At 47.0% G+C, this 15,000-nt stretch overlaps 1 non-coding gene across 1 annotated transcript in view; it reads right to left on the bottom strand.

Annotated features, from left to right (window-relative positions):
• Window positions 1-14,956: 14,956 nt before the first annotated feature.
• LOC125774111 (large subunit ribosomal RNA) overlaps window positions 14,957-15,000 on the bottom strand; it is a 4,179-nt gene continuing 4,135 nt past the window's right edge. The window contains exon 1 of the ribosomal RNA XR_007420602.1: window positions 14,957-15,000. This exon is cut by the window's right edge and continues 4,135 nt beyond it. This is a non-coding gene — a ribosomal RNA (large subunit ribosomal RNA).

Raw genomic sequence — 15,000 nt, 5'->3', positions numbered from 1 at the left:
TTGTGATTGCACAACCATACTTCATAAGAGTTTAATAACTCTTCAACTAACTTTCGTTCTGGTGTCTTGGTATCAAATCGCATAAGACACAAGATTCTACTGGCCAAATAGAATCTAGCACATTGGTTAACCTGGCGCCGCAGTCAACTCATGTGCTTGGATCGGATCGAGCTATTGAGTATTGGGCCTGCATACTCGCTCATCCGTATCCTTTGCGTACCGCCCCATGGCCCCGTCCTTAGAGTTAATGACTAATAGGCTTAACTCTTTGTATGTCTGCACCACAGTTCCCGTTCGTTCCGTGCCGTGGCCGGATACGTATTGCACAACAGTAGATACCATCACCTGACGTATCTAACACACCACTATTGTAACTCGTCGTCGAAGGACCTTTCAAGTGCCTGATGGCCAGGGGAGCTCTTACACGGCACGGAGACACAGTGATGCTCGCCCATCACAGTGTACAACGATCGAGTTTGCTTAAGTGTCTGGGTACCTACACACCAGACACAATGCAATGGCCACGGATCCACACAAGGCACATCACATGCAGAAAGCTTCACCAGATTATGACACATACCACACTCTTGTAACTCGTCGTCGAAGGGGCGTTCAAAGTGCCTTACGGCTAGGGGAGATCTAGCACGGCACGGAGACACAGTGATGGTTGCCCATCAAAGTGTACAACGATCGAGTTTGCTTTCCGCGCAAGCGTTCTAAGTGTCTGGGTACCTACACACCAGACACAATGCAATGGCCACGGATCCACACAAGGCACATCACATGCAGAAAGCTTCACCAGATTCTGACACATACCACACACATGCAACTCGTCGTCGAAGGGGCGTTCAAGTGCCTTACGGCTAGGGGAGATCTAGCTCGGCACGGGGACACAGTGATGGTCACCCATCAAAGTGTACAACGAACGAGTTGGCTTTCAACAAATTCTGACACATAGCAAGCGAGCGACCGAGCTACACCGAAGGCAGCCCATGGTTGGTCACTCGCGGACGATCATCAGTAATGATCCTTCCGCAGGTTCACCTACGGAAACCTTGTTACGACTTTTACTTCCTCTAAATCATCAAGTTCGGTCAACTTCAGCCATGCCAGCTGCAGCTCACGAAGGAACCGCGGAAGGTAAGCCTCCAGAAACCTCACTAAATAATCCATCGGTAGTAGCGACGGGCGGTGTGTACAAAGGGCAGGGACGTAATCAGCACTAGCTAATGACTAGTGCTTACTAGAAATTCCAGGTTCATGGGGACCGTTGCAGTCCCCAATCCCGACTAGATGGGCATTTTAGTGATTTCCCGTTCCTCTCGGAATGGGGGCGCCTATTGGCGAGAACACGCTGCGACCCACATTGTAGCACGCGTGCAGCCCAGAACATCTAAGGGCATCACGGACCTGTTATCGCTCATTCTCAGCTTGCTAAACACAAGTTGTCCCGCTAAGCAGGGCAAACGTAGCCGACGACCGCCCGTGAAGGCGCCGCCCGGCTGTAACGTCAGGTGCGCCCGGAGGCGCACTGCTGACAGCGTTCTAGTTAGCATGTTTGAGTCACGTTCGTTATCGGAATTAACCAGACAAATCATTCCACGAACTAAGAACGGCCATGCACCACTACCCTTAAATTTGAGAAAGAGCTATCAATCTGTCTTACCTCGATAAGTTTGGACCTGGTAAATTTTCCCGTGTTGAGTCAAATTAAGCCGCAAGCTCCACTTCTTGTGGTGCCCTTCCGTCAATTCCTTTAAGTTTCAACTTTGCAACCATACTTCCCCCGGAACCCGATTTTGGTTTCCCGGAAGCGACTGAGAGCACCGAATAGGGGTAGCGTCTCCCAATTGCTAATTGGCATCGTTTACGGTTAGAACTAGGGCGGTATCTAATCGCCTTCGATCCTCTAACTTTCGTTCTTGATTAAAGAAAGCATCCATGGCAAACGCTTTCGCTTCAGTTGGTCCTACGACGGTCTACGAATTTCACCTCTCGCGCCGTAATACCAATGCCCCCAACTACTTCTGTTAATCATTACCTCTAGGTTTCTGACAAACCAACGAAATCGTATAAACCGAGGTCATATTCCATTATTCCATGCAAGATTATTCTCGGCCAACGCCAACCCCACGGGGGGGCCGGACGCTTTGTCTTAGCCTGCTTTGAGCACTCTAATTTGTTCAAGGTAAATGTGAGTATCTTGAGCACCATGAGGAGCCCGTGCCGGAGTTAACCGGTAGCACGGTACTCGTTCACAGAGTAACGCCCAAGTACACCATTGTGAGTCGCAGCCGTGAGCGCGCGCACGAACGGCCCCGGCGTGTAACCGGGCGCCCGTGGCGGTCACGTGTCTGGACGGGCAATCAACTTCGAACGTTTTAACCGCAACAACTTTAATATACGCTAGTGGAGCTGGAATTACCGCGGCTGCTGGCACCAGACTTGCCCTCCACTTGATCCTTGTTGAAGGATTTATACTCAACTCATTCCAATTATGGACCATCGTTAGAGAGGTCCATATTGTTATTTCTCGTCACTACCTCCCCGTACTGGGATTGGGTAATTTACGCGCCTGCTGCCTTCCTTGGATGTGGTAGCCATTTCTCAGGCTCCCTCTCCGGAATCGAACCCTGATTCCCCGTTACCCGTCGCAACCATGGTAGTCCTCTACACTACCATCAATAGTTGATAGGGCAGACATTTGAAAGATCTGTCGTCAGTCGACAAGCGACCATACGATCTGCGTCCTTATCCAGACTTCAACTCAAGCCGCCCGGAGGCGATTGGTTTAACTAATAAGTGCACCAGTTCAGCTACCCGCGAGGGCAACAGTCCCGGCATGTTGCATGTATTAGCTCTGGATTTTCCACAGTTATCCAAGTAACTAGTGGTAGGATGATCTTGTGAATTATAGCTGTTATACTGAGCCTTATGCGGTTTCACATTCATTTATGTTTGTACTTAGACATGCATGGCTTAACCTTTGAGACAAGCGTATATTACTGGTAGGATCAACCAGAATTCGTTCCACTACAGACACACACTCGCTTAGTGGGAAATAAATTTCCACACAACTCTCTCTCTCTAGAACCATATGGAATGGCTCTTTGGTGTTGGGTAAGGCACCAATTTGTTGGGGTGTAACGGTCACCACCAACTTTAAGTTTGTTAGGGCACAACGGAAACCACTAACTAAACTTTAGGAAACTAAATTTCCTCACACATTATCTCTCACCATATTAGCACTAGGTGCTATCCACGATTGTACAACGTTTCAACTCTTGAATCGACCGTAGGGCCGCGGAATTGCTTCCGGGCCCCTATTCTCGCTATTAATTGTTCATCTCTTTCAATACATCGAGTTCGTTCCATTGGGTAGTTCGCATGGCGAACGTTTTGATGCAGCCCCCTGGGGGACCACGGCACTTTACACCGGGTATGGTGTATGCGCAACCTACAGATAACAATAAACCCCTTATGCGTGTGTAAACCGATGTTGGGCTGCTCAACATCTTTCATGGTTACATCACTTGCACCAGAACCCACGGTGCCGATTTGGTAATATGTTGTACATTTACTCTCAAGATGTACGCTTCGGCCCCTTATTCAGGGGCTCAAGCTATTACCAGCAAGAACAATCCTCATCCAGACTTGAACTCGAAACACCCGGAGGCGAACGGTTTAACTAATAAGTGCACCAGTCTTGAATCCATGCGTCGGTGGAAACAATGCCGGCGTGTTGCATGTATTAGCTCTGAACTTAGCGAGTGATTGCCTTGCAGCTGTCATACTGAGCGTAGAGCGTGATTATCGCTCACTTGAACCATGTTGAATGGCTCTTTGGTGTAGGGTAAGGCACCAATTTGTTGGGGCACAACGAAACCACCAACTTAAGACTTGCTTATAGGCATTTCAACGTTTTCAACTCTTAAATCGACCGTGTTTCATTATCATCTCTTCTTCTTATTAAATGCATCGAGTTCGTTCCATTGGGTAGTTCGCGTGGCGAACGGTTTGATGCAGCCCCCCGGGGGGGACCACGGCACTTTACACCGGGCATGGTGTATGCGCAACCTACAGATCACCAATATATTTGTGATCGATAATGCACACTTCTTACACGACTGACCAGTCGACAGCGCTGCCTTCCTATTATGCGTGTGTAAACCGATGTTGGGCTGCTCAACATCTTTCACGGTTACATCACTTGCACCCGAACCCATGGTGCCGATTTGGTAATATGTTGTACATGGTCTCAAGATGTACGCTTCGACCCCTTATTCAGGGGCTCAAGCTATTACCAGCAAGAACAATCCTCATCCAGACTTGAACTCGAAACACCCGGAGGCGAACGGTTTAACTAATAAGTGCACCAGTCTTGAATCCATGCGTCGGTGGAAACAATGCCGGCATGTTGCATGTATTAGCTCTGAACATAGCGAGTGATTGCCTTGTAGCTGTCGAACTGAGCGTAGAATGTGATTATCGCTCACTTGAAAGGGTCAAGCCCTTTCGAGTCGTCCGGTTTTTACGCCAGACGACTCGGTTCACCATCTTTCGGGAAGGGACCGTCTCGGTCGCAAGCTGCTCCGGTCCCCAAACAACCTGCGACAAATGATAGGAAATGCCGACATCAATACGTGTTCAGTTTGGTTTATCGCTCATAGGTCTTTTTGACCATCGATCCCTGATTATAACTCTCAATTAAACAGTCAGGAGAGTAAGGCATGCCCATCGATATCTCATCGACAGGCGATACCGCAAGAACGGCCAACGACACATCAGGTGATCGATTATTGCTACGACTTTTGCTTAATCGTTTCCACTCCTTAGAGAAAGAAACCCCCGGGGACCGTCTCGGTCGCAAGCTGCTCCGGTCCCTAAACAACCTGCGACAAATGATAGGAAATGCCGACATCAATATGTGTTCAGTTTGGTTTATCGCTCATTGGTCTGTTTGACCATCGATCCCTGATTAAACTCTCAGTAATCCAGTCGGGAGAGTAAGGCATGCCCATCGATATCTCATCGACAGGCGATACCGCTTGAACGGCCAACGACACATCAGAGGATCGTATCTTGCTACAACTCTTGCTTAATCGTTTCCACTCCTTGGAGAAAGAAACCCCCGGGGACCGTCTCGGCCGCAAGTTGCTCCGGTCCCTAAACAACCTGCGGCATCAAATGATAGGAAAAGCCGACATCAATACGTGTTCAGTTTGGTTTATCGCTCATAGGTCTGTTTGACCATCGATCCTAGAATTCAACTTTCGAGTAAGGCATGCCCGTCGATATCTCATCGATAGGCGATACCGGTAGAACGGCCAACGACACACATCTAGGATCGCATTTACTCTTCCTTGGATGGATAACCAATACCCTAGGACCGTTTCATCGCGAGCTGCTCCGGTCCTCAAACAACTCGCGAACCACCGATAGGATGATATTAGGAATGGCCGACTTTCATCCTTTAACTCTCAGTTCTGCTTACCAAAACATAGGTACTTGGACCTTAAAGACCACTATATGTTCCCCGATCGGGGGGCAATCGGAACGTCAACATCGTTTCACTCATTCCGAACCACCAAATTGGACAGACAGTACCATATTCACCAACCGATTGCTTCAACTTCGCAAACTGTATGGTAAGTTCTACTAATTTCACATCTTACCATCGACTAATAGTGCATAAATCCACTTGGAAATCACTTTTCCTTGGTCCTCGGACCTTCTACGACAACGTCCAACAAATATCCGAAGTCGTTTCCCAACTTAGACCAAGCATTTCGTATCTTTACTTCTAATCGATTTTTTCTCTCATAATTGACGATCAAAATCTAAAAACCACATTTTGAGCCAGAAGCAGTCGTCCGATCGTCCTGGGGGTAGTCTCAATCGATTTAGAAGGGCCCAATTCATAAAGATACGTACTCAGTCAAATTCATGCTTCTGGCTCACCTACCCCCTATATAGAAAACGAAAGCGTACAGGCGTGGAAAACGTGCCATTTTTCTCCATCACGGACTTTTTTTTTCTCGTTGCACCGACTCTAGTAAAAAAGTGAAATTTTTTACTAGTTACCAACTTTTGCAAATTATCATCGGATATCACTTTTCATGGTCTATAGTAAGTTCTTATCACGTTTTAGTAGTTTTTGAAAAAAAAATTTTTTTGAACTTTTCAAAATTTTTCAAAACAAAGTTTTTGTAGGCGGTTTTGTGTATGGAGGGTTACTAGTCTCGGGGTCACTGTTTGACCAAAAAACCACTATATATCATTCGAAAGGTAATTTCAAGGGCTACAAAAAATTGTTCTACGGCACCCCCCTCCGACGTCTAGTATTCGAGTTATTGGCCAAAAACCATCACTTGAGCGATTTTTCGTTCAGGGTACCCGACTCTAGTAAAAAAGTGAAATTTTTCTCGATTGACCAAGTGTTGCAAATGACCATCGGATTTCACTTTTTATGGTCTATAGTGAGTTCTGATCACGATTTGGTACTTTTTGAAAAAATTTTTTTGACGCACTTTTCAAAATTTTGCAAAACCAAAACTTTTTAGGCGGTTTTGTGTATGGAGGGTTACTAGTCTCGGGGTCACTGTTTGACCAAAAAACCACTATATATCATTCGAAAGGTAATTTCAAGGGCTACAAAAAATTGTTCTACGGCACCCCCCTCCGACGTCTAGTATTCGAGTTATTGGCCAAAAACCGCAACTATAGCGGTTTTTCGTACAGGGTACCCGACTCTAGTAAAATGATGCGATTTTTACTAGTCTAGGAACTTTTTGGTCAAAAAATCAAGTATATGTCATTCGATAGATAATTTCAAGGGCTACCAAAAATTGTTCCACGACACCCCCCTGCGACGTCTAGTATTCGAGTTATTAGCCAAAAACCGCAACTTAAGCGGTTTTTCGTCCAGGGTACCCGACTCTAGTAAAATGATGCGATTTTTACTAGTCTAGGGAACTTTTTGGCCAAAAATCAAGTATATGTCATTCGATAGATAATTTCAAGGGCTACCAAAAATTGTTCCACGACACCCCCCTCCGACGTCTAGTATTAGAGTTATTAGCCAAAAACCGCAACTATAGCGGTTTTTCGTCCAGGGTACCCGACTCTAGTAAAATGATGCGATTTTTACTAGTCTAGGGAACTTTTTGGCCAAAAATCAAGTATATGTCATTCGATAGATAATTTCAAGGGCTACCAAAAATTGTTCCACGACACCCCCCTGCGACGTCTAGTATTCGAGTTATTAGCCAAAAACCGCAATTATAGCGGTTTTTCGTCCAGGGTACCCGACTCTAGTAAAATGATGCGATTTTTACTAGTCTAGGGAACTTTTTGGCCAAAAATCAAGTATATGTCATTCGATAGATAATTTCAAGGGCTACCAAAAATTGTTCCACGACACCCCCCTGCGACGTCTAGTATTCGAGTTATTAGCCAAAAACCGCAATTATAGCGGTTTTTCGTCCAGGGTACCCGACTCTAGTAAAATGATGCGATTTTTACTAGTCTAGGGAACTTTTTGGCCAAAAATCAAGTATATGTCATTCGATAGATAATTTCAAGGGCTACCAAAAATTGTTCCACGACACCCCCCTGCGACGTCTAGTATTCGAGTTATGGGCCAAAAACCATTCATACTTGAGCATTTTGCTCATTTTGCCTGTACGGGTACCGGGGACTAGTAAAATCAGGCCAATTTTACTAGAGTAGGGGTCCTTTTTGGTCAAAAAAACAACTTTTGCTCGTTCGATAGGGAATCGATAGGGCAACAAAAAATCGTTCTACGACCCCCCCTTCCGATGTCTAGTATTCGAGTTATGGGCCAAAAACAGTTTATAGTTAATTTTTCACTCGATTTTACACCAAGTATCGCACATTACTCCGGTTCTATACATTGGATCGTCAATCTTTAAGATTTTATGGGTAGTTCCAACTGTTTGCTGCATTTCATCCATACATTACCAACCGATTCAATGTCTGTGCTAGAAGTTATTAGAGGAATAAAAAAATTTACCCTTGGCTTTGGACCGTACAAGTTTACCCATTTTTGGCCCGTATTTGCCCCATAGCTCCGCCGGTATCCAAGATATCGCCACACTTTCTTCTGGCCATGGCTAGATGGCACTTGTGGCTAGATTTCTTCCATGCACCACTAACCGCTACCATGTCTGTGGCCGGAGCTATTCACGAAAGCGCCTCGCGCACTTGGTCGGATTTTTGGTCCAACTTCACCATTTTTGGCCCATATTTGCACCATAGCTCCGCCGGTATCCAAGATATGGCCACACTTTCTTCTGGCCATGGCTAGATGGCACTTGTGGCTAGATTTCTTCCATGCACCACTAATCGCTACCATGTCTGTGGCCGGAGCTATTCACGAAAGCGTCTCGCGCACTTGGTCGGATTTTTGGTCCAACTTGCACCATTTTTGGCCCGTATTTGCACCATAGCTCCGCCGGTATCCAAGATATGGCCACACTTTCTTCTGGCCATGGGTAGATGGCACTTGTGGCTAGATTTCTTCCATGCACCACTAATCGCTAACATGTCTGTGGCCGGAGCTATTCGACGAACAACCATCGCATTTACCTAGGTACTTTTTCGGATTTTTGGTCCAACTTGCACCATTTTTGGCCCATATTTGCCCCATAGCTCCGCCGGTATCCAAGATATGGCCACACTTTCTTCTGGCCATGGGTAGATGGCACTTGTGGCTAGATTTCTTCCATGCACCACTAATCGCTACCATGTCTGTGGCCGGAGCTATTCGACGAACAACCATCGCATTTACCTAGGTACTTTTTCAGATTTTTGGTCCAACTTGCACCATTTTTGGCCCATATTTGCCCCATAGCTCCGCCGGTATCCAAGATATGGCCACACTTTCTTCTGGCCATGGGTAGATGGCACTTGTGGCTAGATTTCTTCCATGCACCACTAATCGCTACCATGTCTGTGGCCGGAGCTATTCACGAAAGCGCCTCGCGCACTTGGTCGGATTTTTGGTCCAACTTGCACCATTTTTGGCCCATATTTGCCCCATAGCTCCGCCGGTATCCAAGATATGGCCACACTTTCTTCTGGCCATGGGTAGATGGCACTTGTGGCTAGATTTCTTCCATGCACCACTAATCGCTACCATGTCTGTGGCCGGAGCTATTCGACGAACAACCATCGCATTTACCTAGGTACTTTTTCGGATTTTTGGTCCAACTTGCACCATTTTTGGCCCATATTTGCCCCATAGCTCCGCCGGTATCCAAGATATGGCCACACTTTCTTCTGGCCATGGGTAGATGGCACTTGTGGCTAGATTTCTTCCATGCACCACTAATCGCTACCATGTCTGTGGCCGGAGCTATTCACGAAAGCGCCTCGCGCACTTGGTCGGATTTTTGGTCCAACTTGCACCATTTTTGGCCCATATTTGCCCCATAGCTCCGCCGGTATCCAAGATATGGCCACACTTTCTTCTGGCCATGGGTAGATGGCACTTGTGGCTAGATTTCTTCCATGCACCACTAATCGCTACCATGTCTGTGGCCGGAGCTATTCACGAAAGCGCCTCGCGCACTTGGTCGGATTTTTGGTCCAACTTGCACCATTTTTGGCCCATATTTGCCCCATAGCTCCGCCGGTATCCAAGATATGGCCACACTTTCTTCTGGCCATGGGTAGATGGCACTTGTGGCTAGATTTCTTCCATGCACCACTAATCGCTACCATGTCTGTGGCCGGAGCTATTCGACGAACAACCTGCGCATTTACCTAGGTACTTTTTCGGATTTTTGGTCCAACTTGCACCATTTTTGGCCCATATTTGCCCCATAGCTCCGCCGGTATCCAAGATATGGCCACACTTTCTTCTGGCCATGGGTAGATGGCACTTGTGGCTAGATTTCTTCCATGCACCACTAATCGCTACCATGTCTGTGGCCGGAGCTATTCGACGAACAACCATCGCATTTACCTAGGTACTTTTTCGGATTTTTGGTCCAACTTGCACCATTTTTGGCCCATATTTGCCCCATAGCTCCGCCGGTATCCAAGATATGGCCACACTTTCTTCTGGCCATGGGTAGATGGCACTTGTGGCTAGATTTCTTCCATGCACCACTAATCGCTACCATGTCTGTGGCCCGAGCTATTCACGAAAGCGCCTCGCGCACTTGGCCGGATTTTTGGTCCAACTTGCACCATTTTTGGCCCATATTTGCCCCATAGCTCCGCCGGTATCCAAGATATGGCCACACTTTCTTCTGGCCATGGGTAGATGGCACTTGTGGCTAGATTTCTTCCATGCACCACTAATCGCTACCATGTCTGTGGCCGGAGCTATTCACGAAAGCGCCTCGCGCACTTGGTCGGATTTTTGGTCCAACTTGCACCATTTTTGGCCCATATTTGCCCCATAGCTCCGCCGGTATCCAAGATATGGCCACACTTTCTTCTGGCCATGGCTAGATGGCACTTGTGGCTAGATTTCTTCCATGCACCACTAATCGCTACCATGTCTGTGGCCGGAGCTATTCACGAAAGCGCCTCGCGCACTTGGTCGGATTTTTGGTCCAACTTGCACCATTTTTGGCCCATATTTGCCCCATAGCTCCGCCGGTATCCAAGATATGGCCACACTTTCTTCTGGCCATGGGTAGATGGCACTTGTGGCTAGATTTCTTCCATGCACCACTAATCGCTACCATGTCTGTGGCCGGAGCTATTCGACGAACAACCTGCGCATTTACCTAGGTACTTTTTCGGATTTTTGGTCCAACTTGCACCATTTTTGGCCCATATTTGCCCCATAGCTCCGCCGGTATCCAAGATATGGCCACACTTTCTTCTGGCCATGGGTAGATGGCACTTGTGGCTAGATTTCTTCCATGCACCACTAATCGCTACCATGTCTGTGGCCGGAGCTATTCGACGAACAACCTGCGCATTCACCTTCTCGTTGCACTTCTTCGGGAATTTGGTGCAACCAAGTTTTCACTATAACTTGGTCATTTTCCGTCCATCGGACATGCGGTTTTGGGTGTCGATACTTGACACCGCACGCTACAATATGTTCCTCCACGACCATGTGGTCCGATGCTTCCAACAGGAGCTATTCGAGGAGTACCGATTTTTCACCATTAAAAATGCTCAATTTTGCACCAACTTTTGCCTATAACTCAGGCTGTATCGATCGGATCTTCAATCTTGAAAAAGTTTTGGATAGGTGGCACCAAATGCTACATTTCGTTCTTCCACGTCAACTTTGTCCGATGTCTAGCAAAAAAGTTATTCGCGAACCAAGTCCAGAACCCATGCAATGGCTGCCCTCATTGCATACATCACGGCGGTTAGCTCTCGTTACTCTATACCGTGGACTTGGTACTTTTTCAGGCATTCGTTGCTACTTCTTGGTTCATGATATTCGTTTACGGTCTTCACTAGGGCATTTGGTGCTCCTTATCGGTTCATGATATTCGTTTACGGTCTTCACTAGGGCATTTGGTGCTCCTTCTCGGTTCATGATATTCGTTTACGGTCTTCACTAGGGCATTTGGTGCTCCTTATCGGTTCATGATATTCGTTTACGGTCTTCACTAGGGCATTTGGTAATGGGCTTCCCACTTTCTACTGATCGATCCATACTCACTTGCGTGCACCTAGCCTAGGAAGGTTTCCTATGGCTTCCCATCTTTCTACTGATCGATCCATACTCACTTGCGTGCACCTAGCCTAGGAAGGTTTCCTATGGCTTCCCATCTTTCTACTGATCGATCCATACTCACTTGCGTGCACCTAGCCTAGGAAGGTTTCCTTGGGCTTCCCATCTTTCTACTGATCGATCCATACTCACTTGCGTGCACCTAGCCTAGGAAGGTTTCCTTGGGCTTCCCATCTTTCTACTGATCGATCCATACTCACTTGCGTGCACCTAGCCTAGGAAGGTTTCCTATGGCTTCCCATCTTTCTACTGATCGATCCATACTCACTTGCGTGCACCTAGCCTAGGAAGGTTTCCTTGGGCTTCCCATCTTTCTACTGATCGATCCATACTCACTTGCGTGCACCTAGCCTAGGAAGGTTTCCTTGGGCTTCCCATCTTTCTACTGATCGATCCATACTCACTTGCGTGCACCTAGCCTAGGAAGGTTTCCTATGGCTTCCCATCTTTCTACTGATCGATCCATACTCACTTGCGTGCACCTAGCCTAGGAAGGTTTCCTTTGGCTTCCCATCTTTCTACTGATCGATCCATACTCACTTGCGTGCACCTAGCCTAGGAAGGTTTCCTTGGGCTTCCCATCTTTCTACTGATCGATCCATACTCACTTGCGTGCACCTAGCCTAGGAAGGTTTCCTTGGGCTTCCCATCTTTCTACTGATCGATCCATACTCACTTGCGTGCACCTAGCCTAGGAAGGTTTCCTTGGGCTTCCCATCTTTCTACTGATCGATCCATACTCACTTGCGTGCACCTAGCCTAGGAAGGTTTCCTTGGGCTTCCCATCTTTCTACTGATCGATCCATACTCACTTGCGTGCACCTAGCCTAGGAAGGTTTCCCTTTGGTACCGACTTCCATCTACGCACTCGATATAACCTAGGTACTTGGTACCGATGATGGTTAACACTCAAGCATTTCTTGCATCCTGCGTGCAAGGTACCAATTTTCACTTCTCAGGTGCGTTTATGAGCCCGCATTAATCCAATATCGCTCTGATGGCCTTTCTTATTATTTCATCCGATAGCCCTTGCCAAAAGCTACCAAAAGTTCCTCCACGGCCATGTGCTCCGACGCTTAGTTTAGGAAATATTCGAAAAAATTCAAAATAGGAAGCATTTTCTTATTGGAAAATCACCTTAAATCGATGGCCATTTTTTGGGCAAAAACTTTAACGTCTTCCCGACTTTGCGGGAATTGCGAATTTTAGGCACCCAGAGAAAATCTTTTACTTTAAGGGGGCGGCCGCGAAGTTGCCCAAAGTCTCGGACACAAAAATTCTCAAGTTCCCCACTCTAGTAAATCGCCCTATGAGTATCTCCTGGCCCGCGAGCTCTGCGAGCGGGCCAGCTTCGGCGATTTTTGCCTTTTCGCCTAGGCGGTTCTTCTACGAAATTGGCCCACAGCTTTTGGTCAGAAAGCTAGCATTTGTTGCAACAGTTAGGTACTTGGTACCACATTTTGGTATCCATTTGGGCATTTGTGGCAACTACTCGGTACTTTGGCCCACATTTCGCTCTACTCGGGCCTCTATGGTGCTACTTGTCGGTACTTTTGGCCAACTTAGGCCAATTGGGTGCAACTTGTGGGTACTCTGTGGGTACTTTAGTGCATATTGTGTCTTTCGGGTGAACCTTCGCGATACTTCATGGGTACTGATGGCCAACTTAGGAACATTCAGTGCAACCTTTGGGCCTAAGGAAATTTGTCCAACTCTTTGGACTTAGAAAATTTTCTGGACTTAGAAAATTTTCTGGACTTGTAAAAATTTTCAAATGTTCAATTTGGCCCACATTTCGCTCTACTCGGGCCTCTATGGTGCTACTTGGCGGTACTTTTGGCCAACTTAGGCCAATTGGGTGCTCTTTGTGGGTACTCTATCGGTACTTTTGGCCAACTTAGGCCAATGGGGTGCTATATGTGGGTGCTCTATCGGTACTTTTGGCCATGTTAGGCCCATTCGGTGCTATATGTGGGTGCTCTATCGGTACTTTTGGCCATGTTAGGCCCACTCGGTGCTATTTGTGGGTACTCTATCGGTACTTTTGGCCAACTTAGGCCCATGGGGTGCTCTTTGTGGGTACTCTATCGGTACTTTTGGCCATGTTAGGCCCACTCGGTGCTATTTGTGGGTACTCTATCGGTACTTTTGGCCATGTTAGGCCCACTCGGTGCTATTTGTGGGTACTCTATCGGTACTTTTGGCCAACTTAGGCCAACTGGGTGCTATTTGTGGGTACTCTATCGGTACTTTTGGCCAACTTAGGCCAACTCAGTGCTTCTTGTGGGTACTCTATCGGTACTTTTGGCCAACTTAGGCCCATTCGGTGCTATTTGTGGGTACTCTATCGGTACTTTTGGCCAACTTAGGCCAACTCAGTGCTACTTGTGGGTACTCTATCGGTACTTTTGGCCAACTTAGGCCAATTGGGTGCTCTTTGTGGGTGCTCTATCGGTACTTTGGGACATATTATGTCCTTCGGGTGAACCTTCTCGATACCTCATGGGTACTTGTGGCCAACTTAGGAAAATTCAGTGCAACCTATGGGCCTTTGGAAATTGTTCCAACACTTTGGACTTAGAAAATTTTCTGGACTTAGAAAATTTTTTGGACTTAGAAAAATTTTCAACTTCTGTATCTTCTTCATCATGTTCCATTTTGTGGGACTTAGAAAATTTTCTGGACTTAGAAAATTTTTTGGACTTAGGAAATTTTTCAACACTTGTAAAATTTTTGTTCCTTCTTTGAAGAAGAATACTTTCCACTATTAGCTTCTTTCTCTTTTTCTTCTTAGTTGTCTTCTTATTTTCGGTCCGAGAGCGCCGACACTTGTAAAATTATCTAAGTCCGAAGACTTTTGGAATGAACCAAAAGTCAACGAACACAATACATCAACCCTATCAACATCAAGTGGCAACCCGAAGGAAGCGCAGCGGCCAGCCCATGTACAACGCGAAGTTGTAGCATGCAACCAACCAACCGCTAACCTCCAACGGCACTCAATGTATTCGTTACACATGGGCGCACCTGCACCACACTGTCGTGACCATCCAACGAGCCGTCGGTTCGGTCGTGTGTTACAAGCACCCCATCACATAGGCATAGAGTCACCACACAGTGTTCTTCAACACTCTCGTCACATGGTGCAAGTCACGGTACGCACCACCAATGTGCACTGGTTGGCCAATTCCAGCACACACGGGGCGCGCACGCGCAAGCACTAACCACCAAGCATGGGTCGCCTGAGAGGATCGATGCGAACG

The sequence above is a fragment of the Anopheles funestus genome (genome assembly GCF_943734845.2).
Source record: "Anopheles funestus chromosome X unlocalized genomic scaffold, idAnoFuneDA-416_04 X_unloc_81, whole genome shotgun sequence".
NCBI lineage: Eukaryota > Metazoa > Arthropoda > Insecta > Diptera > Culicidae > Anopheles > Anopheles funestus.
Note: the sequence above shows the minus strand (reverse complement) of the source record. Positions and strands in the feature narration are given on the sequence as shown.